This window comes from Podarcis melisellensis (genome assembly GCF_964234715.1).
Source record: "Podarcis melisellensis genome assembly, chromosome: 1".
In the NCBI taxonomy this organism is placed as follows: domain Eukaryota; kingdom Metazoa; phylum Chordata; class Lepidosauria; order Squamata; family Lacertidae; genus Podarcis; species Podarcis melisellensis.
Window position 1 is genome coordinate 67,654,284 of NC_138528.1, and position 25,179 is coordinate 67,679,462.

General features: G+C 41.5%; 1 protein-coding gene across 1 annotated transcript in view; it reads right to left on the reverse strand.

The window, feature by feature from the left end:
* CTR9 (CTR9 homolog, Paf1/RNA polymerase II complex component) overlaps positions 1 to 25,179 on the reverse strand; it is a 339,089-nt gene that overhangs the window by 193,479 nt on the left and 120,431 nt on the right. The gene's annotated exons all lie outside the window — the stretch shown is intronic.

Here is a 25,179-nt window from a genome sequence, read left to right on the forward strand (position 1 = left end):
TTTCACAGAATGGATAGCCCTATTTTTTCCACAAGCAGTGAAAAAGTATATTTCTCAGACAAAAAGGGAAGAGAGTTATTGCAAAGGCAACTGAAGCCAGGCTGGATTAAGGAAACTTCACATCTTACTGCTTGCTTAATCAAGCCATTTCTCCCCCACCCCAGCCTTAGTTTTGTTGTAGAAGGAAGTAGATTTCACAGTTTCTGGCCTGCTGCCCAGTAAAGGTTGGACAAACTTTTCTTCATAGCTTTTCCTGACAATATGAACTATTACAGGAACAGATGGCCTGTGGCACCCAACACCTACTCCATTTTACTTTATATATCAGAAGAAGATTCTCTTTGAGCTGCCCTCTCTGTACGTAGTATGAATAAAACCAAGTGCAGGCAAATACCATGCAGGACTAGAAAGCACTCCGTGGAAGCCACAAGTGATCTCTACAAATGAAGACGGAGATGCTTTTTAAAAAAATAGCACAAGTCTCAATCAGTGATTTATAATGAGCAGCTGTTCCACTATTTTATTGTGTTTTGTTTGCAAAATGTGCTGCCTGTTCGAGATCATTTGAACAGGACAGGATAGGAGCTGGTTCATACCCACATGAGTCACTGGGCAACCAGTGTTATTAGCTCATTACACTTGATGTCTTCTTGAGAGTCTGACAGGTGGGGCAGGCCCACAGGTAGGATCTGCTGATAAAGACTGTGTGGTCAGGTAGGTCTAAGCAGGACTGGGCAAGAAATAATCCAGGCAAAATGACTGACAAGCCCAAATGTCTATAAATATTAATGACTGAAAGCAGGCCTTAGCTAGAAAGTTAATGCAGCTCTCTATTGGTATCTGCAGACATATATAATTTGTGCACTGAGCTTACACTGGAAGCACACTTGTCTCATTTTGTTTAGACATAAAATCTTTACTCCCAGACGGATCATGGGGGAAAATAAGTTTTGTGTACACCATGCAGAGAGCTAAGGCTGCAATCCTAACCCCATGTCTACTCAGACATGGTTCTATTAGAGTCCTACTTAATTCTGTGGGGCTTACTCCCACAGATATGTGGGGTTAGCACTGTAGCCTTAGTGTCCACTTAGAGATTGCTGACATCCAGCCAGTCTCGCTCCTCCTATCACCCTGGCTGCAAAGCTGTTTCTGTTTTCAAGAAGGAGGGCTATTAATAGAATAAGTGCACATGCAGCATTAGAGAAATGAAAACAGCAGGGAAGGGGGAAAAGGCAGACTGCTCAATCATTGTTTAATGCTGGGCTGAAATCTAATTAGAGCAGGAGTGGGGAACCTGCACTCTTTTGACGGGAGTTGTAGGACAACAATGGAGGACACCACGTTGGCTAAACCTGTGCTATGGTGTGCAGGTTGTGCACCAGCTGAAGCTGCGGTTGGATTGGATGTGCTAAATGACCATCGATAGGTCCAGGAAAAGGGCATGCCCATGAGTGAATGGGACATTACTGCGTTACTTCTGGTATTATAAAGCAATGCTGGAAACTACTTGTTGTGTTTTAGGTCCAAGAGAACTCCATCTTAGTTCACTTTCCAGTTATTTCTCACCTCCCCACACTTCCAGTTGCTCCTTCCAGCCCCTCTCCTAAAGGAGGTTTCCTTTAACAGTTGCTGGCTCTGCCCACTGGTGTTCCTGCTATGCAGATACCGGCAGATCTGAAAGAGTTTGTAACCACTCTATCATAGAATCATAGAATTGTAAAGTTGGAAGGGACCACAAGTGTCATCTAGTCCAACCCCCTGCAGTGTAGGAATCTTCTTGCCCAACATGGGGCTCACACCATAAAGAAGAAGACTATCCTGATGATGATCTGGCTCACGATGGTCCACTGCATGAGGCAAAGAACAAAATGGCAACAAACATGCCCCATTCCACAAAGAGAAGCCCATTGTACTGGCAGTTGAATCTTATTTCCGTACTAGAAATGGGACAGCATTCTCCACTGCACTGAAAGACAGTAGGCTAGCTTGGGAGGTCAAAGCAGACTGTGGAGCAAAGAGGGAGATCTGTCCTCCAAACCTCACTGACATCCCCTTCCCCTCAGCATCTGTTGCCTAAGATTGCTGCTTCACTCTGCCTAATGATAGGGCTGGCCCTCATAACATTAATCAGCACTGATATTCTATGACAATTTTGTGACTCATCTAGGATGAACCAGTAATCAAAATCCACAACAGCAAAAGCACTTTTAGAAGAAAATGATCGTACAGTCACCTTCTATCTGAAATTAGTAGGCTGGCTCCTTTTGCCTGGAAACTGCAGTAAAATTGGCAAATGTTCCATTACTGTGCTACTTCCAGATCTATTTAATGATTTATAATCCTCTGAAACAGCTCATTCAAAATGTAGCAATTACTGTGCAATTATCAGCCAGGCATTGTACAGCCCAGCGGCTGAGTGTGCAGCCTAAACAGACCTATGGTTACAGGCAACAATGGGGTGCAGAGCTGGAAGCACTTATTTTAGCCCTGATAATGTTTTCTCTAACTAGCCTGCCCTCCCGCACACACAAAAAGTGCTTCAATGAAGTTGAAGTGGAGAGAAAGGGGACAGAGGAGCCATTCTGCTTAATGTCACCAGAAAAATAACATATTTGAAATGCTGTAGTTATTACATGAATGTAACTTGAGAGAATTCATGAGGGAGGAGGCAGATGTGACAGGGAACAGGGCCAGCCCACCCATGAGGCAAGGTGGGGTAACCATCTCCGGTGGCAGGATCTACAGGGGCAGCAGATCCAGCCTCCAAGGAATGCCTTGCCTGCTGCTGTTGCCTCCTCAGCAACCCTCTCAAGAAGAAAGGCAGAGAGTGCAATGAAACATTAAAAGAAAGTGTGATTATTTGCCTTAGACAGGCCTGTAATAACTGGCTGGCTTAGGTCCCATAATGTCTATCACCTGAAAACATTTTGCCATCATCCTAGCCCACCGTTTACTTTTCTGACTGGCAGTGGCTCTTCATGATCTCAGGCTGAGTTCCCCTTTTTGACAGGATATGACAGGGATCGAACTGCAGGGATTATTGAAGAATCACAATCACTGCTCATACAGCTTTCTGAATTTTAGCTTCATTCATCCCAGTTATTTAGCAGTTGCTTCTCAAAGCCAAGCCTTCACAAAGCACCACATTGCAACTTCACTATCAATTACCAACAAGCGCAGAATGGCAGCAGCTTCAATCACAACATTTGCTGGTGTCTATCTATGGCCCATCTACTTTGAGCATTTTGGCATCTGCTAAATTGTTGGACGAAAATGACTGGATCATTACAGAGAGCTAATCCTGTAACTATTGTTTATAAATTTCTAATGGTATTTGTTAAGGAAGAAGTTCAGAGAGGTGTGGAAGGTATCATACAGCCTTAAAAAAAATGGGAAGTTGCTTTTGAATTTATACAGGATGTTTCCTTAGACTTGAAATTGAGATTGATCCAGCATAAAAAATTAATATTTTGAGTATATTGGACTCTACAACATTTGTATAGGAAGACACTGGGTAAATAAGATTGATGTTGGCGGTGTGGTGCTGAGAATGCCTCATTGAAGCACATGGTGTACAGTGATAAAATCATTTGGTCTGTAGTTGTTATCCACATCAATTTTGAATTGATGAAATACAAGATTGATATTTGCAGATGTTCGTGTTCTTTTAAAATGCTTTCCTGTAGTGTGGGGATTAACAGCAGGTTGCAAAAGTGGCCTTTGCAAGCCCTTATGGTTGCTAAGATACTTCGAGCCTGAAAGGATAAATACGCACATTACACAAAGGTCTGTGGGCGCCACAGTCCTGGCTACATTTGAACATATTTCATATAGAGGTGAAAGGCACCCAGAAGAACCTTCCTTGGAGAGTTGCTTGACAGACAGTAGGCTAACAGATATAGTGTCCTTTATGGTTCACATTCCTCATTAGGAAAGCATTGTGCTGGTGAAGCATATCTTTCTTGCATTGCACTAATGCAGTGGTCCTTCCTCCTTATACGATAGCCTTCCAGTTAGTGTATCTTCTGCCCTATAGGAGACAGCAAGATTTATTTGCCAGTCAACATTGAACTGATTTATTAAAGTGAAGATAATACCAGAGGCGCTACCGTCCTGTGTTTAGTCTCTTATTTACACATCATAGCTGCATTCAGTTAATGCGTGGAGGGGAAAGCAGGGTCATTTCTGGTACCCATCTCCCCAGATATCCATGCTTTTAAGTGAAGATCTGAACAGAACCTACATGCTTTGGCTCTGTATGCACAGTTGCCCTGCTTTCTGCAATGCTCCAAACTGCGTAGAGAGAAGCTGTATGTGTACAACTTGTACACATGTATGTTCCATTCAGCTCTTCATGTGGGCACATGAAGGTGGAGATGGGGACTGCAGGCAGGTACCCAGTTCTCTAACCTCATCCATGCATTCACCAAATGCACATTTGCCATGTGAATATGGCAGTACAATTGCGTTAAATCAATTCAATTAAACTTTTTATTGCACTAGCCGTAGGCCATGGCATCATTCAGAAGGAGAACAAAAAACAACAACAATAACCATAAAAATCATTGTGCACCACACATACAATAAAAACACGGTCACGGCTACTAAAATTATTTGTTGCATTAAATAAAATAGAATAGCAGAAGATTATCATGTGAGATGTGCCAAATTAAATATCTGAATCCCCTTTGCAGTTGACCGCTATTTTATCTAGTTCCTTCCTCCTGATCTTCTTAGCTGCCAGTGCATAGAGTGCTACTTTATAAGTAACAAAGTTGTCAGTGTCGCTTAGCAGCCATTTCACCCTTTCCACCCTATTCAAACGTGTTCCATTCGTAAACAGGGGTTTTATAAATCGGTCTCTTGGGTTTATCACAGGCACTGTGATAAATAATGGCACAGGTCCTCAACGCAGGGTTGTCCACACAGACAGAGTCTCTCTTCGTAATGTACTTTGCCGTACCATCCATCCAACACCACCGAGGGCATTGACTGGAATCGTAGTTCTGTAAAAGCGATTCTTAGTACAGCAAGTGGGAGCTTTGTCAGGTATCTGGCTCGGGCATGCTCCATTTTGATAAGTGGGAACCATGGTGAGCTCTTGGTAGAATTGATCATGTTTAGATCCCTTTCTGCATCGGGCCTAAAGAGACAGTCTCTTAAGTGCCTCTTAGCCATCTTCATGGTCACCTGGAGATCTTGTAATTGATATTGGGACAAGAGGCATTGGATGTCAGCCTTCCAGCATTTGGCCTGTTCCCGTTCTGTGTAAGCCATAGCGGTGAAGCTCTCCTCCAAAGGAGATTGAAGTCTTTTCACAATTTAGGAGCAGGTAATCAATTCTAGCCTGTATTGTTGTCATGTCAGCTTCAGCACGAAGAAGAGCAGCTGGGGTCCCATTGGGGAGCAAGAGCACTTTCCTGAGGAATTTGTTCTGCACTATTTCTAAGGCTTTGTTAGCCTTTGGGTCCATGCCCCATATCACTACTCCATGAAGCATCTGGGAAACCACTTTGCTGGCAAAGATTTTCAGCACAGGTTCTAGTAACTGACCACCCACCATAAAATAGAATTTAATTACTGCCCCACAAGCTTTCTGCGGTTGAGTTTCATAGCCTCAATGTGGCCCTTCCATGATAGTGTCTCGGTGAAGAGAACTCCCAGATATCTGAAGGAGCGTGTTTGCTCCAGATTCTGCTGATCCATTTTCCATTTGAATCTGGTACTACGCTTCCCAAAGACCATGATTTTGGTCTTGGAGTAATTTACGACGAGGTCTTCCTGCTTGCAATACATGCTAAACACTGTAAGCAGATTGTTAAGATCTAATCAGGAGAGTGATAGGAGCACCACATCATCGGCATACAGCAGACAAGATATTTTCCTATTACTAATTGATAGGTCGGGGGATTGTGCCAGTGCTAGGTGTGGCACCATATCATTGATATAAAAGTTGAAAAGTGTGGGAGCCAATATGCAGCCTTGTTTCATGCCTTTTGATGTCTTGAATGCTTCCGACAGACCTCCCTTTAAACCCACTCTGACTCGTCAATTGCATTATAGTTGCAGGGGCAGAATACAAGATTCAGGTTTTGAACAGAAGCTCAGATGTTTCTGTGCACAGAGTAGTATCTGCATTTTATGGGGTCTTACAAATACAGTGGTACCTCAGGTTAAGAACTTAATTCATTCCGGAGGTCTGCTCTTAACCTGAAACTGTTCTTAACCTGAAGCACCACTTTAGCTAATGGGGCCTCCCAGCGCCAGGACACGATTTCTGTTCTCATCCTGAAGCAAGTTCTTAACCTGAGGTACTATTTCTGGGTTAGTGGAGTCTGTAACCTGAAGCGCATGTAACCCGAGGTACCACTGTAAATGGTTATTTGCCCTGTAGGAAACTGAATAATAGAACAGTGCAGTAGAGAAAACATGCAGGCAGTGCCATCTGGTGTTCAAAGTGAAAATGAATCAAAGTAAGGTATTCATTTTGAATTATGAAGGAAGAAGAAACATTTAAAGCTAGGGAGGCAACTAAATATAACAAAGCAAACAAGCATGATTGTGTAGAATCATGTCTAATTCTGTGCACAAGCAGACTTGAACTTATATGAAGGACCATCTTTTAGTGCCACTGCCTGATGTCTTCCATCGTCACCCCTACTTCACTGGTTTCCTCCTTTACAATCCCTAGTTTTTGAACATTTGCAGAATGAAATTTCATTAGGATGATCCACTCTGGGTATCATTCCAAACCAGTGGTTCCCAAAACATTTCCCCCACAGCCACTTGAATACTGCTGATCATCTTGGCAGGCCACTTAATGATTTCCCCCCGCCTCTTCTAGTAATTGGAATATGCTGTATTATATACCACATGATTCTTAAATGTATTTTTCTTGCTCCTTTTACTTCTTACTTTCTATTTTACTGTGTCACAATTTGCATTCCTTAGAATTCAGATTGCAATACAGTGGAATACAATATAAGAAATAAAAGAAGCAGGAAAAATACAATGAAGATATGAATATTCACATGCTACAGACTACCTGAATGCAGTTTGTGGATTGCTGGTGGTGCCTGAGCCACAATCTGGGAACCTGTGTTGTAAATTATATACTTCCTTCTGAAAAGACATTTGCACTAAAAATGGCAGACCTGGCACGCACACAAAATCTATAGAAACTGGAGAAGATGCTTTGAAAATAGCCACTGTGGTTTGAAAAGAGTGAATCAATGGAATGCCAGGACAAGAGGACTGTGTGCAAGTGTTTTTGATAGTAGGAGCAGGGGGAGCAGAATCTCTATATCCAGCCATCAAAGGTGTACATACCACATACCCACATGATAAGAACACAAGAACAGCCCAGCTACTGAATCAGACCAAAGCATCCTATTCCTACAGTGGCCATAGCAACACATAATGATAGTAGGAGTAGTAGTAGGAGTAGTAGTAATAATAATAATAATAATAATAATAATAATAATAATAATAATAATATATTTATACCCTGCCCATGTGGCTGGGTTTCCCCAGCCACCCTGGGCAGCTCCCAATTGAATATTAAAAACACGATAAAACATCAAACATTAAAAACTTCCCTAAACAGGGCTGCCTTCGGATGTTTTTCTAAAAGTCAGATTGTTGTTTATTTCCTTGACATCTGATGGGAGGGCGCTCCACAGCCCCTTCAATTATTGTTCCCCAGTACATCACCTATAGCCATCATTAATCATACTCATGAATTTGTCTAATCCTCTCAAAGTGGTAGCCAACACCACCACCTCTTGTCATAGCAAATTCCATTGTTTTAACTATTGCTTAACTGGACACTATCTCCTTCTGTCTACCCTGATTCCTCCACCATTCAATTTAATTAGATGACCTCAGATTCTAGTATTATGAGAAGAGAAAAACGTCTCTTTATCCATGTATTGTTTTATAATTCTCCATTATGCTGCCACCCCCTTACCGGGTTCATTTCTTTCTACCTGCTCTAAGCTCCGTCAGGCCCATTAGCTGACTAAGAAATTCCTATCCTGCTTTTCTAATTCAGCTGGAGTACTCAAGCTGGCTAACATCAGTAATAAAAACAATGAAATGGTAAGAAGAATCAAAGAGTGAAACAACTCCCAGAGAAGGAGCAGCTCTATCATTAGGCAGAGTTGGCCTCTGCAGCAACAGCACTCCTGGCTAATCTTCCTGAGCCCCCTCAGCCATAACCCTCTCTTGCTCCTTGGTCTTCCCTAGATCCATCCCCCACATCTGATCTGCTACCTCAAGGGTACTGGAGGATATTACCCAATCAGCAGTGTTGAAAGAAGATGCAGTTGCCAGTCCTGTCAGCTTCTGTACATGGGACTGGGAGGGCGCACCATCTTGTCCTTTACCTCAGGCGGCAAAATGTCTTGTGCTGGCCCTGGAAAGCAACAGAAACAACCAGATATTAACAAGACTGAAAAAGCATTTTAAAGGCCATTTAAGCTAGCAGCCACCAAATCATTACAGTTTAAGAATTAAAAGCCTGGGGAATGGAAAAATTCACCTGATAAAAGGAAAAGGAAAAGAGTTACACATCTAAACCCCATGCATGGCTTCCTCCTCCCAAAATGATCCTGCGAACTGTAGCTTGTACCTCACAGAGGTATAAAAAGGTAAATAGACCCCTGACCATTAGGTCCAATCGTGGCCGACTCTGGGGTTGCAGCACTCATCTCGCTTTATTGGCCGAGGGAGCCGGCGTACAGCTTCCAGGTCATGTGGCCAGCATGACTAAGCTACCTCTGGCGAATCAGAGCAGCAACGCCGTTTACCTTCCCGCTGGAGTGGTACCTATTTATCTACTTGCACTTTGATGTGTTTTTGAACTGCTAGGTTGACAGGAGCCAGGACCAAGCAACAGGAGCTCACCCCATTGCGGGGATTTGAACCGCCGACCTTCTGATCGGCAAGTCCTAGGCTTTGTGATTCAACCCACAGCGCCACCCGCGTCCCCACAAAGGTATAATCCCCAGCAAGCTACAGTTCCCAGGATTCTCAGGAGGGGGAGCTATGGGCTTTAAATGTTGGTGTGGGTGTGACTAAAGGCAGCAAAGTAGATGCCAGCAAATGCTGAAACCCAACTCTTCTTTGCCTGAGCACTCCACAGAGGTGTTCTATTACCTAGACCAGTTAATAAAAGTAAGCTTTCCTTGCCTAACACAGTGGTACCTCTAGTTATGAACTTAATTAGTTCCGGAGGTCCATTCTTAATCTAAAACTGTTCTTAACTAGAGGCATGCTTTTGCTAATGGGGCCTCTTGCTGCCGCTGCACTGCCGGCACACGATTTCCGTTCTAATCCTGGGGCAAAGTTTTTAACCCAAGGTAACTCTTCCAGGTTAGTGGAGTTTATAACCCGAGACATTTGTAACCTGAGGCATTTGTAACTCGAGGTACCACTGTATTTCTTAAAAGGGGTATGTTTGAACCACAGAACAAGCCCATTCCAATCCGTGTGTGTGTGTGTTTTAACCTGCTATTACTTAATTCCTTTTGTCCATCTGGCATCAGTGGTAAACATCTTTAACACATCAGATTATTCAGGCTGGAAATCAGGAACTTTCAGGAATCAGCTGAATTATTTTTTTTAACGCTTTCTTAATGCTAAGGATAGACTGCTATAATGGAGCTATGCTTGAAGACTATTGGAGAGCAGCTGGTGCAGAGCAACCAAACATGGTGGGCTGCCAAAATCACATGACATCACCAGGGCTCCGGTCTCTGCACTGGCCTCTGTTAGTTATTGGTTGCCAGGCAGCACTATTCCAGATGCTAATTTTGATCTCTGAAACTATATGAAGAAAGAAAAAAAATATTCCAAACTTTTCCACGATCTATTTGTGCCTGCTGCCGGGAAACAGAATAACTGTGTACCCCTCAGAGATGTGTTCCTATTATTTGGAACACTTCACGCTGATGTGCTGCCATATTTCTCTTTTCAAAATGTAGCAAAACTGGAAAATTGGCTGAAAGACCAAAATCTGAGGTTTGATTTAGCTACTGAAGTGGTCTCTCTGTTTGCTTTGCTTCAAATGGTCATAGTAGTCATTGAAAAAGGGGGAAAGGGGTCTGTATCTTTGGGAAAGAAGGTAATACTGGCTAAAGAAGAAAAGTCACAAAGGGATTTTGTTGTTGCTTGAACTGTTGTGCTAGCAGAAGTCCCACAATGGGGAGAATCAGCAGGACCCCCAGAACAAAGTTTCTTAGACAAGAAACATTTTACTGTACCTACAGCTTTTTAAATTTTGTTGAGCGTTGTAGCCAATACTAGTCTTACTCAGAGTAGACCTATTGAACTTAATGGGCATAACTAACTTAAGTTAATTGATTTCAGTGGGTCTGCTGTGAGTAGGATTTAGTGGCATATAACTCAAAATCATAACCTTGGCTACAATTTTAATGAAGGATTTGCATGCCAATTGTTATAATAGAATTTGTGAAGAAGGTACACCGGTATTAAGAGGTGGTATGGGGGAAGTGCAAGTAGATAAAGAGGTACCGCTCTGGCGGGAAGGTAAATGGCGTTTCCGTGTGCTGCTCTGGTTTGCCAGAAGTGGCTTAGTCATGCTGGCCACATGACCTGGAAGCTGTACGCCGGCTCCCTCAGCCAATAAAGCAAGATGAGTGCCGCAACCCCAGAGTCAGCCATGACTGGACCTAATGGTCAGGGGTCCCTTTACCTTTACTATAGGGGAAAAGAAAGAGAAGTGTTCTGTGACACTGGTGTCCTGCTTCTGGGATTCCTATAGGCAACTTGGTTGGCCACTGTGAGAACAGGATGCTGGATTAGATTTGACTCCAGCAGGGCTCCTCTTCTTTTGTTGTTCCATGATGTCCATACAAGAGGTGTCTGGACCTTCATAAGCTATCCGATACTAGCAACATGCCTGCCAAATGGGGTGTGTGGCTAAGTGCCAGATTCAAGTTGTCCAGATCAGAGTGCTGTAGCGGTTAGAGTTTTGGACGAAGATTGAGGAGACTCCCCTCAGCCCTGAAGTTGACTTTGGATGACCTTGAGCAAGTCATTATCTCTCCTGCCGCTGCTACAGGAGAAGAAGGCACTCAGGAGGCTTCTACATTTTTGCCTTGCTTCAACAATTGAATCTTTTTGACACGTATACATACGGAGAAACTGGAGAACCTTCCCAAGGGCACAACCATATTATCAACTGTTTTGCACCAAATGTACACTTTCCCTCAGTAAAAGGTTAAAAGTCTCACAGTGCATCTTTCATCACGGAAAAAAAATATGAGCCACCAGCTTGAAGATCATGGGCAAACGTCTGTATTAAAAGGAAAAATGCCAGCGTCTCTTCACACCAAAATCAGGTCACCAAAGATTTGGTCAAATACCTCATATGGCTTCTGGTGTTTTAAAAGGCCAAGGATACTTTTGAGCCTATCCAACAGCTGTGAGTTATGGAAATGTTGTGATGGACTGCATTTAAATTGGATCTGGTTTTCTCCTTCAAGGGATTGTGGATTGGCCAGGAACTGAAAATATGTACTCGTCCAGATTAAATATTTGTCTAGAACTTTGCAAAGACTCTCTGCCAGGCCATGCACTTGTTGCATAAAATCTGGAGATTGCTCTTCTTTATTTCCATGAATTACATAAGTGAGTCCTGCGTTATACATGGCTGGACAGAAAGGATTGCTTATTGTGAGTCAAACCTATTCCTAATATTGACTGATATTAGAACAAGAAGCGTCTTACTTTAGGTTTGCCTTCGTGTAGCACACATGTATGGTGTGACTACCACGTTTACTTCTGACACAGTAAAAGACTGCCCAAGATGTTTTTAGGCTGTCATTTACATGATGAAAATCAGCCTTCACCAACCTAGTGCCCTCCAAAAGTTTTGGAGTACAACTCCCATTGGCACATGTTGGCAATGGGTTGATAGGGCTGTAATAAGTATTTATTGTGAGCGTGCTTCTGACAGCTGACATGCAATAGACTGGGAAGCCAAAATGGTCGCCAGTGCAGTAAATACTAAATGCCACCATGGGGAGCCTCTCAGGTATTTGTTAATGAATCGTATTTGATGCTAGGAAAAACAACATGCAGAGTCTATTCAGTAGTCAGCTGGAAGTGCCTGTAATGTTGAAAAAGGAAGTTGCACAGACCCTGTTTGCACCTACAGGCCACCTATGCAATATCCTCTTTCAATGTTCCACAGAAGCACCGCCAGCCAAATGTGGAAGTGATCGCACAGGAGGCTGGTGGCACTAATGTCCAAATCTTCTCTGGAAGAGGGTAATACTCATGGTCCCTCTTCCTGTAACTTCATCCATAGTTAATTGACAGTTCTGGGTGAAGTTTTCTTGAATATAAACTCAGCTGATAGGACATCTTTTATATAATGACACCAACCACAATCAGAAAATAAGTTTCAAATGAGATCAAAAACAATGCTATTCCATTCCAATTGCAGGATTCCAATGAAGTCTCAGCAAAGAAGCCTCCAAAGTTCTCCGAATTTCCACCAATGAACCTTTGAACCCTGCCCACAACAAAGGTTACTCAGTGGTAGCAGTGGCAACTGGCAGGCCTCTATCCAAGGCCTCCATTCCTTACTGGCACCTGGAATGCCAAAATGGCAGCCTGCCAGGAAACAGAGTTTTCCAAACTGCTTAAGCAAATTAGCAGGGAGCCCAGAAAGCTTCATGCCTCAGGGCTTCTTGCTCATCCCAGGTGTATTCCAGGTGTGAGGAACCCTGGGGCATGTACTGAATACACAAGGACCCAGAAAAAAGCATATGCCCTGGGGCCTCCTGGCTGACATGCTCACACTTAGAAGTTCAATCTGTAATGTAGCCAACTATTATGAGCAGAGTGATGGGTTGCCAGCATCTGCTCCTTCCAATAATTTGCCAGGATACATCAACCTCCTCCATCAGTTTGCCATCCATTGCTTTTCTCCCAACTCTGGGATGTGAAAGAAAAACAAATATGGCTGATGTCTTGAATATTGCCAGCGTTTTATCTCTGCTGTGTTCACCTGCTTGTCTTGTCCCTCTCCATGCCTCATTAGTGACCAATGGTGCATCTATAATAGTCTGATAGCATGACTCCAATAAGTTTCCCATGTTGGCACCATCCAAGTGTTTGCTGTTGCTATAGCTGGAAGTTCTTTTTTAAAAATGCTTAGATAATTTGTATATTCCAGCAATACTTCTGATTGGTCACACACATCTGGGGATCAAATGCTGATCATTACCAGACTGGGTAATGTTGTCTGCTGGCATTTACCAGAGTGGTAGTAATAAGTTATATCCTAGGATTTCAACAAGGCTATTTCTAATTCTCTCAAGTTTCCATTTTTCTTGCAGATGGGGCATTTGAAAATGGGGCATTAAAATATTTAGAGGCTGATGTAAGTGAGCGATGTTAAAACTATGTGCTTCAAATAACTGCAAGATGCCTTCTTTAGCAAAGAACATATCTACCATGTTGATTAGCATCACACAAAAATAAAAGATACAGTAGTGTAACTGAATGGCATAATCATTCTGTTGATGTGTTAAGTTTCGCTAGTTTTCCAGAGACTGTATTATCGTCTGCTTTGTGGTATGTTGCATGGCGTTCTTTTCTATCCTATCATTTTAACTGTTATATAACTGTTCTTTCACTTCATAGTGCAATTATAATATGGTCAACCTGAGTCACGTCAAGTAACTGGAGCAATTGCTATCTTTAAACGGTTTCATATGTGGCCAGTCATGTGATTCCTGCTTTTGGCATTGTCATTGGCCGCCTGAGTTTCTCTCAGACAAAATATTATAGTACAAAAGCAACAAAATTCCCTTCACTGGATAGCCTGGATGTCATCAGAAACCACGCAGCACTTCAGTAAAAATGCTTGAATGATGATGAAGGTAGAATGAAGCAGTTAATTTGATTTTGTGACATGTTGTATGACCTCTTCAAATCAGTTGCTTGGGGAAAATAAAACCCAATAATTTTACAGTGTACAGTACAGTGGTACCTCGGGTTAAGTACTTAATTTGTTCCGGAGGTCCGTTCTTAACCTGAAACTGTTCTTAACCTGAAGCACCACTTTACCTAATGGGGCCTCCTGCTGCAGCTGCACGATTTCTGTTCTCATCCTGAAGCAAAGTTCTTAACCCGAAGTACTATTTCTGGGTTAGCAGAGTCTGTAACCTGAAGTGTATGTAACCTGAAGTGTCTGTAACCTGAGATACCACTGTATTTTTCAACTTTAACTGCATAAGAGTGACCTGTGGTAGTAGGGTGTGTCATTTTAGGGCCCATTTTTTTGTAGATTTCTTCAGTGATGGGGCTTAAAAATGTTTTTGAGTGTGAGGAATTCAAATCTCCTATTCTTTTTGTGTTAGGATGTTTAACTTGGCAAATCTACATTTGGTTAAAAAGCACATAAACTGCTCTCAAACAACCCAAAGAATTTTAATGTTACCTACTGAATATGTCAGGGATGCGGGTGGCGCTGTGGGTTAAACCACAGAGCCTAGGACTTGCCGATCAGAAGGTCGACACTTTGAATCCCCACGACGGTGTGAGCTCCCGTTGCTCGGTCCCTGCTCCTGCTAACCTAGCAGTTCGGAAGCACATCAAAGTACAAGTAGATAAATAGGTACCGCTCCAGCAGGAAGGTACACGGCGTTTCTGTGCACTGCTCTGGTTTGCCAGAAGCAGCTTAGTCATGCTGGCCACATGACCCGGAAGCCAATAAAGCGAAATGAGCGCCGCAACCCCAGAGATGGCCACGACTGAACCTAATGGTCAGGGGTCCCTTTACCTTTACTTTACTGAGTATGTCAGATAATGTTATATATTTTCTAGTTTCTCTGCATAAAACATATCCTGCTAAGCATACAACATGACCTTGTAATCACAAAACTACATTAGAAAGTAATGACATCAGTTCATAAGAAATGTAAACAACAAGTTTCATCAAGTCTTGCTTGGTTTTGGACATCAGCCGCCGACATGCTTCTGGGCCTCTGACGTAACCCTCACGTTTCTCATGCATACACACCCTGCCTGCTTCCTCTGGCTTGTTTCACACACCTCTCATAGAGTGAGTGTGACAGGGCCACTGTGGAACTTGCATGGGCTCACCAATGAACTTCTTTCCTTCTGCTGTAGTAGGTTGACATGTCAAAGGAGGTTCATATACCCCATCAGAATTGCTATTAGCTCTCACAGGGATGAAGCACCAGGGTTGATGAAAGGTGTCTTCTTTGGATGTACAGAAAGATCTCCTAGTCTAGTGTGTCATCATCTCTGTCCCTCAAGTCAACGATCTTTTGGACACCATTTCTCCTTTCCTCACAAGTGTGTGTGGATTATTACTTCATTGAATGCATACCATGCTGAGCGCTTGATGGCTGGCAAAGCAGCATCTACTACAGCCTTCTTTTGCAGCCTAACTCACTGCAGCTGAAGCAAGATGTGGTATGGGCCTTCCATCCATTAGTGTTTTACTTTGATGCTGAACCAGCAGGGCTAGCACATGAAAGCAATGTATTCCACTATCAATCTTAAGTTGATGAGGGCTTTGCCCTTAAGGCCAAGTTTTGAAACAAAGTCTATTTGCTGTTGTCGAGCGGCTGGAATGGCTTACTGAAAGGAGAGTCCACAACCACCCGAGAGAGACCATTCCAATGTCGAACAGCTCTTACTGTCAGCAAGTTTTTCCTGATGTTTAGTCACAATTTCCTTTCTTGTAACTTGAAGCCATTGTGGTTTTGTACTTTTTATTGATGAGAACGTGGCTTTATGAAATAGAGATGTTAAAATAGAAGCTTGCGGCAACACAACTTTTATTTATTTTATTTTATTCGTAAGGAAAGCTAACTGCAAGTTACTCTTTTTTTAAGTTAGTGGATCAACAGAGGGCAGCACATTCTTAAGGGTACCCCTTACTGGTAGTGCTAGGAGAGAAAACAAAATATATATCAGTCTAACAACATTCCATGGAAAAACTGTTTCATTTGTTTCTGTCTTGTAATGCAATGGTTATAATAAATCTTCCTTAATTACCCATATGAATTGAGTAACATGAGATGTTTACTGCATTGCTAGGAGATAATGAAGCCAGAGCGTGGGCATAGCAAATGAATGGTCAGGTCAGATTTATGCTTTATTGTTAAGTTTAGTTCCTTGTGCAAATTTCTTTCAAGCTTTAATACACATTTATATTTTAGTTACTAAACAGACCCAATTTACCTTGTAAAAACATATATATATATAATTTGCAATTGCAGTCAGCGCAGGGAATTGCTGTGCAGGAAAACACCTGCAGACAGAAAATAGCATGCTTCTTCTGTGATTGCTATGGTACAGTGGCCAGAGTGTTGGAGATCCAGGTTCAAATGCCCTTTCAGTCATGAGGCACATTTGGTGACCTTTGACCAGTTGTTATCTCTCAGCTTAACCTAGTCAGCTTTCTTGCAGGGATAAAATGGACCGTTCACGCTGCTGTGGACTCATGGAATGAGAGTGATTAAAATGCAATAGATAAAACTCTTGTGCCTTGTTCATTATTGTTTTAGTCCATAATTTTTAAATGCCCAGCCCACTTTTTACCAATCTCTTGGTAGATTTGGGCTTCACAAAACAGAAGGTCAGCACTTCCCTTTACCCCTAAAAGACACAAGAGATGTCAAAGGAAAGATGACCACTGGCATATAGCATGCCCCAAATGTACATATGTGTGGGACATACTTTTGTTGTTGGCATCCGTCTTGAGAGACAGTGGTGTGTGCCTCCAAGGGTCAAGTCAAACTGTGGTCCAAAGGAAAGCAGAGCCATACGTTTGGCACCAGCTTGGCTGCAAGAGTTGCAGGAAGGAGGCTTAGAAGGCACCATCCAACTGTTTTAGGGACTCCACTCCAGATTTGTGTAGCGTTTCTCCTTCACTTTTGCTTCTCTCAGATATATCCCACAAGGCAGCAGAGTTTTAGGATCAGAGTTTTCCTTCTCCTAGATGAGCTATCTTCCCAGGTTAATGAGTTCCATCTGCCCCTATGTGGGATGTATAATACTACCATATAATATGAGGTTTTTGCCTCCCATAAAGTTGCAGAGCAGTGAATGGCTTGTTTCTGGTACATTGTGACTGTATTGAAGTTTATCGTCTCTTCCTTTGCAATATAATGCCTTTCCACAAAATAATGTTCAATTTTCAAGGATGCATTACTCCACAGAAATGAATCAATGTTGCCCACTCAAGTGCCAGCCTAGTAATGTTAAGGAGAGCTGTAAATGGAGGTGTTCCTATATCTTGTTCTCATTAAGTCTCCCCTGCTCATTATTGTCTCAGATCCCTGACAGCACCCAGCAGTAATCGTCCCATTTTGCAGCTGAAGAGGCATACTTAAATTATTGCGCTTTAAACAATGTTCACAAGTGATGTGCCAAAGTTATGATGAATACTTCTTAGGGTGATATACAGTGGTAGTCCTCCCACTCAGAAGAAATCAATGAATTACTTTTTCAGTCAGTCTACTCAAAGTATGAATTAGTTGAATATCGCCCATATAAAGCTCTTAATACCTTTTAAGTATTGTACATAGGGTAAAACAGAGGTGGGGAATCCTCTTTGGATTTGTGGGCCAGATTCCTATCTGTCCTTACCCATGTGAGCCAACTTTGACAGGTGGGAAGGACAACCCACTTGTCATTCACCTGAAGTCATTTTGTCATCAGATCATTGACAGGTGGCTTGGCGCACCCTTGCACAGCACTTTCCAAACACCTGACTGTCAGCACGCTGTCCGGCATTTGGGAACTGCAGAACAAGGGGCTTTGCCAGCCCTATGCTTGGTAAAAGATAAGTCAGTCCCTATCTGGAGGCTCACACTGTAATATATACAACACAAAAGGAAAAAGGAATGGGGAGGGAAGAGGAAAGCAAGCACTTGAGCAGAGTTCTGTTTGGCAGCAGACACATCTAAGCCAACTAGAAATACAAAATTTAGTATGTTCAAAGTTTGTTTTTTTTACTTTTGAATCAGAGTTTTTGTTCTTATTGAGGACTGGATAGAAATCCATCTATATAAATAACTTAGCTACGTTCTATAAAACTGAAGATGATACCAAGAAGCCAGTTACAACTCTCAAAAATCTAAGCATTCTTAAGCTCCAATGATTTTGGAGCCCAATTTTAATGGGAATATTCTGCAAGTATGATTGTTCTTCAATAAAAATTCTGCTGTCCATTATTAAGTAATAAGAAAATGCATCAGTGGTCTTTTAGGCCCTTGCTTAAAAAAAGTAGCCTTTTAATATTATAGCACGTTATTTTCTGCTTCAGAGTTCTCACTTCCCTTTATATGTGTGCAGTTCTGATTTGAATACAAGGGCTTAACTGAACTTACCGTACTCACTATATTTCTATACCAATGCTGAGAAATCTGATTTTCAGTAAATGGGTAGAAACCAACTGTTTTTCATAAAAATATAAAATAGCTGAAAAACAACACCCTTCTCTTTTTTTAATTAATGCAAGTGATTGCACACATAGCAAAAACGATTAATGTTGAGAATATACAGCCTACAACAAATTGCCAAAACAATGCCAAGCAATTGTGACCATGTCTAATCAATCAATATATGATTCTGTTAGCGGTGTCCTGGTATTAATTACCGTCATCTTTCGGAATACTTGGCATCCATAATACTACCAAAGGATGGAGTGTTTGAAAAGATTTTTACATAACAGAGATCTTCCAGTTTATGAAATAACTATGCTCTTTTTCCTCACTTCAGGACATATGACCCTGTTCCAGGGATCTGAGCACTTAGAAAGTTGAAAATACTTCAAAGCTAAATCACTTTCTGAAAAGGAAAAAAAAAAACCTCTTCTAAAAATATTTGGAGAATAAAAACCCTATAAAACCTTTTAATACAATAAACACAGCTGATTTAGAGCTAGACAGTGTTAGTTATGTGTTCTGTTCTGGATGTTTTGATCACATGCATTTGCAAGAGCAATTTTAACCAATTCCAATGGTGTAGGCAATAGAAGAAAACTATTTATGAGCTGTTGCCATTATTTATTTTAATTGAGACATGCTGTCTTTTGGAAATTGATCCAGGAACATCTGTACATATGCCAGAATGTTCACTAGTGTTCTCCTCTTGGTTACTTTTGTAATGAGAAAGTATATTTCTGGTATCTTATTCCAGCAATATGGCCTTTCATACCATACCACAGTTGTCAAAGTCAGCTCTCATAAGCAAGGTAGTATTTATCTGGTTCTTCCTCAACTGACAGGAAGCACCTTTGTTGGCTGTGACCAGCAAAATTTCTAATTTAAGCCAACATAGCATCGCGTAATCATATGCCCTGCTTTTGAGATACTTAAGTGAAAGGTTTTCAGAAATTTATCAAAGCTGACATGTGGAAGAGACAGCAGCACATAGATTGAGCAGATCAGAGATGGTGCAGAGTTTAAAATGGTGAAATAATAATAATAATAATAATAATAATAATAATAATAATAATAATAATAATAATATATTATTATTTATACCCCGTCCATCTGGCTGGGTTTCCCCAGCCACTCTGGTTGGCTTCCAACAAAGTTTTAAAATACAGTGGTCTGTTAAACATTAAAAGCTTCCCTAAACAGGGCTGCCTTCAGATGTCATCTAAATACTAGTTTGGAAAGCTTGTCAGGCTAATTGCAGTTAGTTTGTGGACATGTATTCTTAATGTTATGTCTTAAAGTTATATCTTGCCTTTTTTGCATGTTTTATTAGTAGTTTGCTAATTTTGACATGAGGATGCTGTGAGAAACATATGGGGTAATGCTGTCTGCTAAAGGGTCCAAATAGTGCTAGTTTTAGTGCATAGTTAGAGCCCAAGCGAAGCCTGACAACAGCTATTTGGTTGGGCAGTATAAAAGAGAAGCTGGGTATATATTTATTCCTTTAAAGCATTTATAAGCTATCTTTCCTCACTGAGTCTAAGGAGCCTAAATTCATAAGTTAAAACAATAACAAGCTTAACATCAATTCGACAATAGCATTGCATGTCATAAAGCAGCCATAAAACACTAAAACAGCATAGAGAAAACAGTTTAAAAACAAAAACACAGCATCCTTCACAAATAAATTAACCACAGCTATTAAAACCACTTCAAAAAGGGAGCAACTATTTATGGCCCCCAAACCTCCCTTTGACAGGTTTCAGCCATCTTCCGGAAGGCCATTAGGAGGGGGGGGCGAGGTGAGCTAAAATTCCTTTTACGGATTCTTTTTTAGACGGCTTAAACGCGGTGATTCAGTGTGCGTAATCCTCCAGGCAACACAGGGGAACCAATTACATCTATGCTGGTTCTTGTTGGTTCAAGGGCAGGCTGGAGATCAGCACAGATGGCACGTCCAAAGGAATGACAGCTGCACACACACACACACACACACACACACACGTACACGCTGGCTTCTGGGCTTCTCTTCCTTTCGGTTCTCTCCACCCTTACCGACCAATCTCAGATTCAAGTTTAGTGCTATATCACTAAACCAGTTTTGGGGAAAGCTGGTGTCTAGACAGCCCCTTCAGCTATTGCAACAAATAAAGTCACAAGCCCAAAGGTGCACATGGGCAGGAAGTGCGCCTTTATGCTATTTCAGTCTCAGACGTCGTCTGGTGGTAACAAGATATTCTTTAGCTTTATGAAGGAATAGTAAATTGACCTACAAGAATTGGACATTTCCCCCTCCTCCCTTTGGGCTGTATACAAGGGGTGAAAAAGAGAGAGAGAGAGAGAGAGAGAGCGCACATCACAACCCAGCTTCCAGTTTGAAAAATGACTCCTTTGTTGGATTGCATTTTTTTTAGCTGATGGACAAGAATGGCCCCTCTCTTCAACATATACTTAATTCCTCCTTCCTCCCACCTATCCTTCTAAAATAATTGTAATGTTCCCGAGGCTTTGGTGTAGAATGTGTAGCCAACTTTTGCACCCGCGCTCTGCTGGGTTCAGGACAGTCCTTTGGAAAGCGATATTCCGATTCTAAATGGAGCACCCTAATGAACAGATGCTGCTAGTTTGTTTTGAAGCATGTGAACTGCATATTTTTATATGTCAACTGTCGCCCAGAGGCACATGCTGTCCTTAAACTGGGCACAAAGCTCCCACTTAGCTTCCAGCTTATCAGACACTATTAAAAGCCAGGGCTTTGGGAGCTTGGAGTTCCACAACAGGAGGAAAATCAAAGGGCTTTTTAGTGGCTTCCTCTCTGATCTGTAAGAATATCAGAAAATGGGTCTTTGGCATACTGGCATTAGACAACTGCTTCACCCACCGCTGCCCAGTAGTTGCTTATTGCTGGTACAGAAAAAGGTAATGCAGTAAAACAATGGAAAGCTCACAGCCAGTAGTGCACAGCCAAAGGCACATGCTGATGAAACATTGCTTTCTGTTGTTGTTTTTTTTTAACTGCATTTTGGAATAGCCTTTACATTGCACCAGGGATCACAGTACACGAGAGACTGTTTGTTCTTCCTGCTCACTGTTTGCCCTGGCTTGGCCTCTCCAACATACAACCTGAAACATGCTCGTGCTTCGATGGATGCCATAATCCAACACACACACACTTTTTATTTATTTGTTGCGTTTATTCTTACCTTTTCTCTAAGGAGCTCAAAGTGGTGTACATGATTCTTCCCTTCCGCGTTCAACAAAACAACCCTGTGAGGTAGGCTGGACTGAGAGGCAGTGACTGGCCTAAGGTCACTCAGTGAGCTTCATGGCTGAGTCAGGATTTGAACCCTGGTCTCCCTTATCCTAGGCTAACACTACACCCCTCTGGCTCTTTTGAACAGAGGAGTGGTGAAAGAGTTTCTCTCTATGAGCATGACAATGACTAGTGCAGGTGCTTCCCTGCCCCCCATTGATGGTATGGAGGTGCATGCCTATACCATTTTGTAGTCCATTCTCTTTTTTTGCTCTTTTTAGGTGATGGCCCCCCAGCCAAAAAAGAAAAAAGCTTAGGGCGGGAATACTATTTCTATTCCTGCTCCAACCGCCCCCTGCAAAGTCTGCTATTTCTTGAGAACTGCTACACCTATTTTTCTGAGATTTGACAAGCCTCATCCCCACCAAAGTGGTTACTATGCCTGCAATCTGCATCCAATTCTATCAGAAAAATTTTAAAGTTGGAGGCTTTTTTTCTTAAATGAAAAACAACTCTCTGCATGAAAACTCCTAGATGGTCAGCTTGGAGGTGGGGGCTCATTTGCCTGCAAATTTCATCCACTTATATGAAAAGGAAAAAAATAACAACCATTTTTAAATTATCCATTACAGCCAAAGAGGCTAAACAGAGCTTCAGATTTAACAGATCAGATTTGGACCTGAATGATAAATCAAATCAGAATGACAAGGACCTGCTTTCAAATGCTAATTTTGCACAAAGGCAATTTTTGTGGTTGCTGAAAACCCCTGATATGCTATGCTTTTTCTACCTAACAAAATAAAATGACAAGAAATTGAAACATTTGTGATAGTTATTAATTCCAACCCCATTTCAAAAAAGTCTTATTCGTGAAGTACTCAACATATATTAGCTGTTTCTTGGAAAGAAGGTTCTGATATCTATTTCTGTCCAATGGTTAGTGTGTTTCCACTTTAAGAAGAATAAATGTGTTGAATTCAGAGCAGACCATCTTCTGCAGTTCCATAAATTACTCCAACTTCAGTAAATGGTGCTGGTTGAAGAAAGTGAATCCTGGATCATAACAGTAAATAAAAGCAAAAGCAGGTAACTGGAATGTCAGTATCAATGGTAACTATCAGTTTGTAACTAAATGCCAACACTCAACTATATTTCCAAACTCTGGGGTCACCCAGGCTGTTTTAGTTGTGCAACTGCAGAAGTTGTCTTTGATAGATCGTTATATATATATATATATATATATATATATATATATATATATATATCCCCTACTTTCCCTGCCAAAAGTAGGATAAGTATTTGTACTGGGGGTGGGTTCTGATTCTGCCCTAAGCCACTCTCTAAACCGTCATTTGCTGCTAGCTATTCTTTTTCACAAGAAAGCAGCTCAGAATACCCAAATATGGCAAAATGTTTCAAGCATTTTTGGAAATGTTACATTGCTCTCACAAAATCTGCAGGTGCTGGTGTGTAAACAAGCAAAGCTAAACCCAGCTGCTACTACCACTTTGAATTATAATTATGTTTCAGATGATAATCCCTAAATAAATAAATAGAGATGAGGGCCTCTTTAAATGTACTTACAAAAGCTGGGATGTTTTGATGCATACTCAAACACATAACCAAAGTGATGCATCTCATATTCTCAACTGTTACTTTAACACAGCAACTATTACAGAGTAGCAATAATAAAATCGTCATATCCTTTTGTAATAGCATTAGAGATAGTAGAAATGGTTCTGGACTTTAAAGTAACCATGTCTGTTTTTACAGTCTAGAGCATGGGTAGGCAAACTAAGGCCTGGGGGTCAGATCCGGCCCAATCGCCTTCTAAATCCCGCCTGCATCTCTGGGTTATTTGTGGGGCCTGCCTGGTGTTTTTACATGAGTAGAATGTGTGCTTTTATTTAAAATGCATCTCAGGATTCTTTGTGGGGCATAGGAATTCATTCATCCCCCCCCCAAATATAGTCCGCCCCCCCACAAGGTCTGAGGGACAGGAAACCAGCCCCCTGCTGAAAAAGTTTGCTGACCCCTGGACTAGAACATGCTCATACTCACTCTAAGGCATTAAGGAATAAAAATACCCCCAGAAAGTTATGGAAAGTTGGAAAACAATAAAAATGGCAAGTACCTACTTTGATGAAGTGTGTGTGTGAGGGGGGTGGGGGAGAGAGAGAACAGAAGCAGGTTGTTATGGAAGTTTTAGCAGCAGTAATAGCAAACATAATTACAATAGGAAATAGGAATGGAGAGAAATGACCATACTTTACCATCCTCCATACATGAACATATATAACTGAAGGCTGCATATGTAGCTGACAGTTAAACTCAGAGCATAAGAAGTAGCCATATCAATATAATGTTTACTTTATTTTTTGAATCCCAGTAAACTACATATTGTGTGCATGTAAATGAACACATGGTGGTACATTTCCTCTGAAGCTTTATGCATATCTACTTGGGTGGTTGAAGTACTTCAAAGTTTGCCTAAGGCATGTTGTTATCTAGGAGGAATATCACGCTTGATAGGTGTTTTTATTTATAGTTTGTACACTATTTGAAGAACATCAAGTGCTTCTCTAATCTCTGCCTTTCTTGTACAGTGGTACCTTGGGTTAAGTACTTAATTCGTTCTGGAGATCCATTCTTAACCTGAAACTGTTCTTAACCTGAAGCACCACTTTAGCTAATGGGGCCTCCTGCTGCCGCCACACCACTGGAGCACGATTTCTGTTCTTATCCTGAAGCAAAGTTCTTAACCTGAAGCACTATTTCTGGGTTAACGGAGTCTGTAACCTGAACATATGTAACCCAAGGTACCACTGTACATGAGAATTGTGTTGCAGTACATGATTGGTGTGAACTATTCGGTTCATCTTGGAAATAATGCTCAAGTGAGAGTAGCATGACCAAGAGCTAGAAAGACCATAAATAAAGAAGGTATCTGGCTTCTGAAACGAGCATTTAGCTGCAGCTTCAAAAGTGTGGCATTGAAGAAAGCCAGAAACAAAGGAAAATATTCTGCATTTCTTAGATCTCTTGCCATAAGGACATTTGTTACCATAATTACATTAAAAATCAATAAGCTTTAGTAAGATACCTTGTGGGAGTGGCAAAGTACTAGCTTGCAAGCAGAAGGTCCCAGGTTCAATCCTTGGCAACACTTGTTTTATTTAAGGATCAGCTACTTTGTAGGTGGTGATGTGAAAGACCTGTACCTGAAACCAGCTGTTGCCAGTGAGCAGCAGCAGCAGCAGCAGCAGCAGCACTGGACTAGATGAATAAATTGCTATGGTACATGGAAAGTGGATTACTGGCAAAACTCATAAATAGCAGTGGCAACTAAATTATTTCATGACTATTGCTAGTCCAATTTTGATGCTATTCTGCTAATGATAGAATTACTTCTGTTTGTATTTTGTTGAAGCATTTACAACTCCCAGCCTTAATCAGCATTGT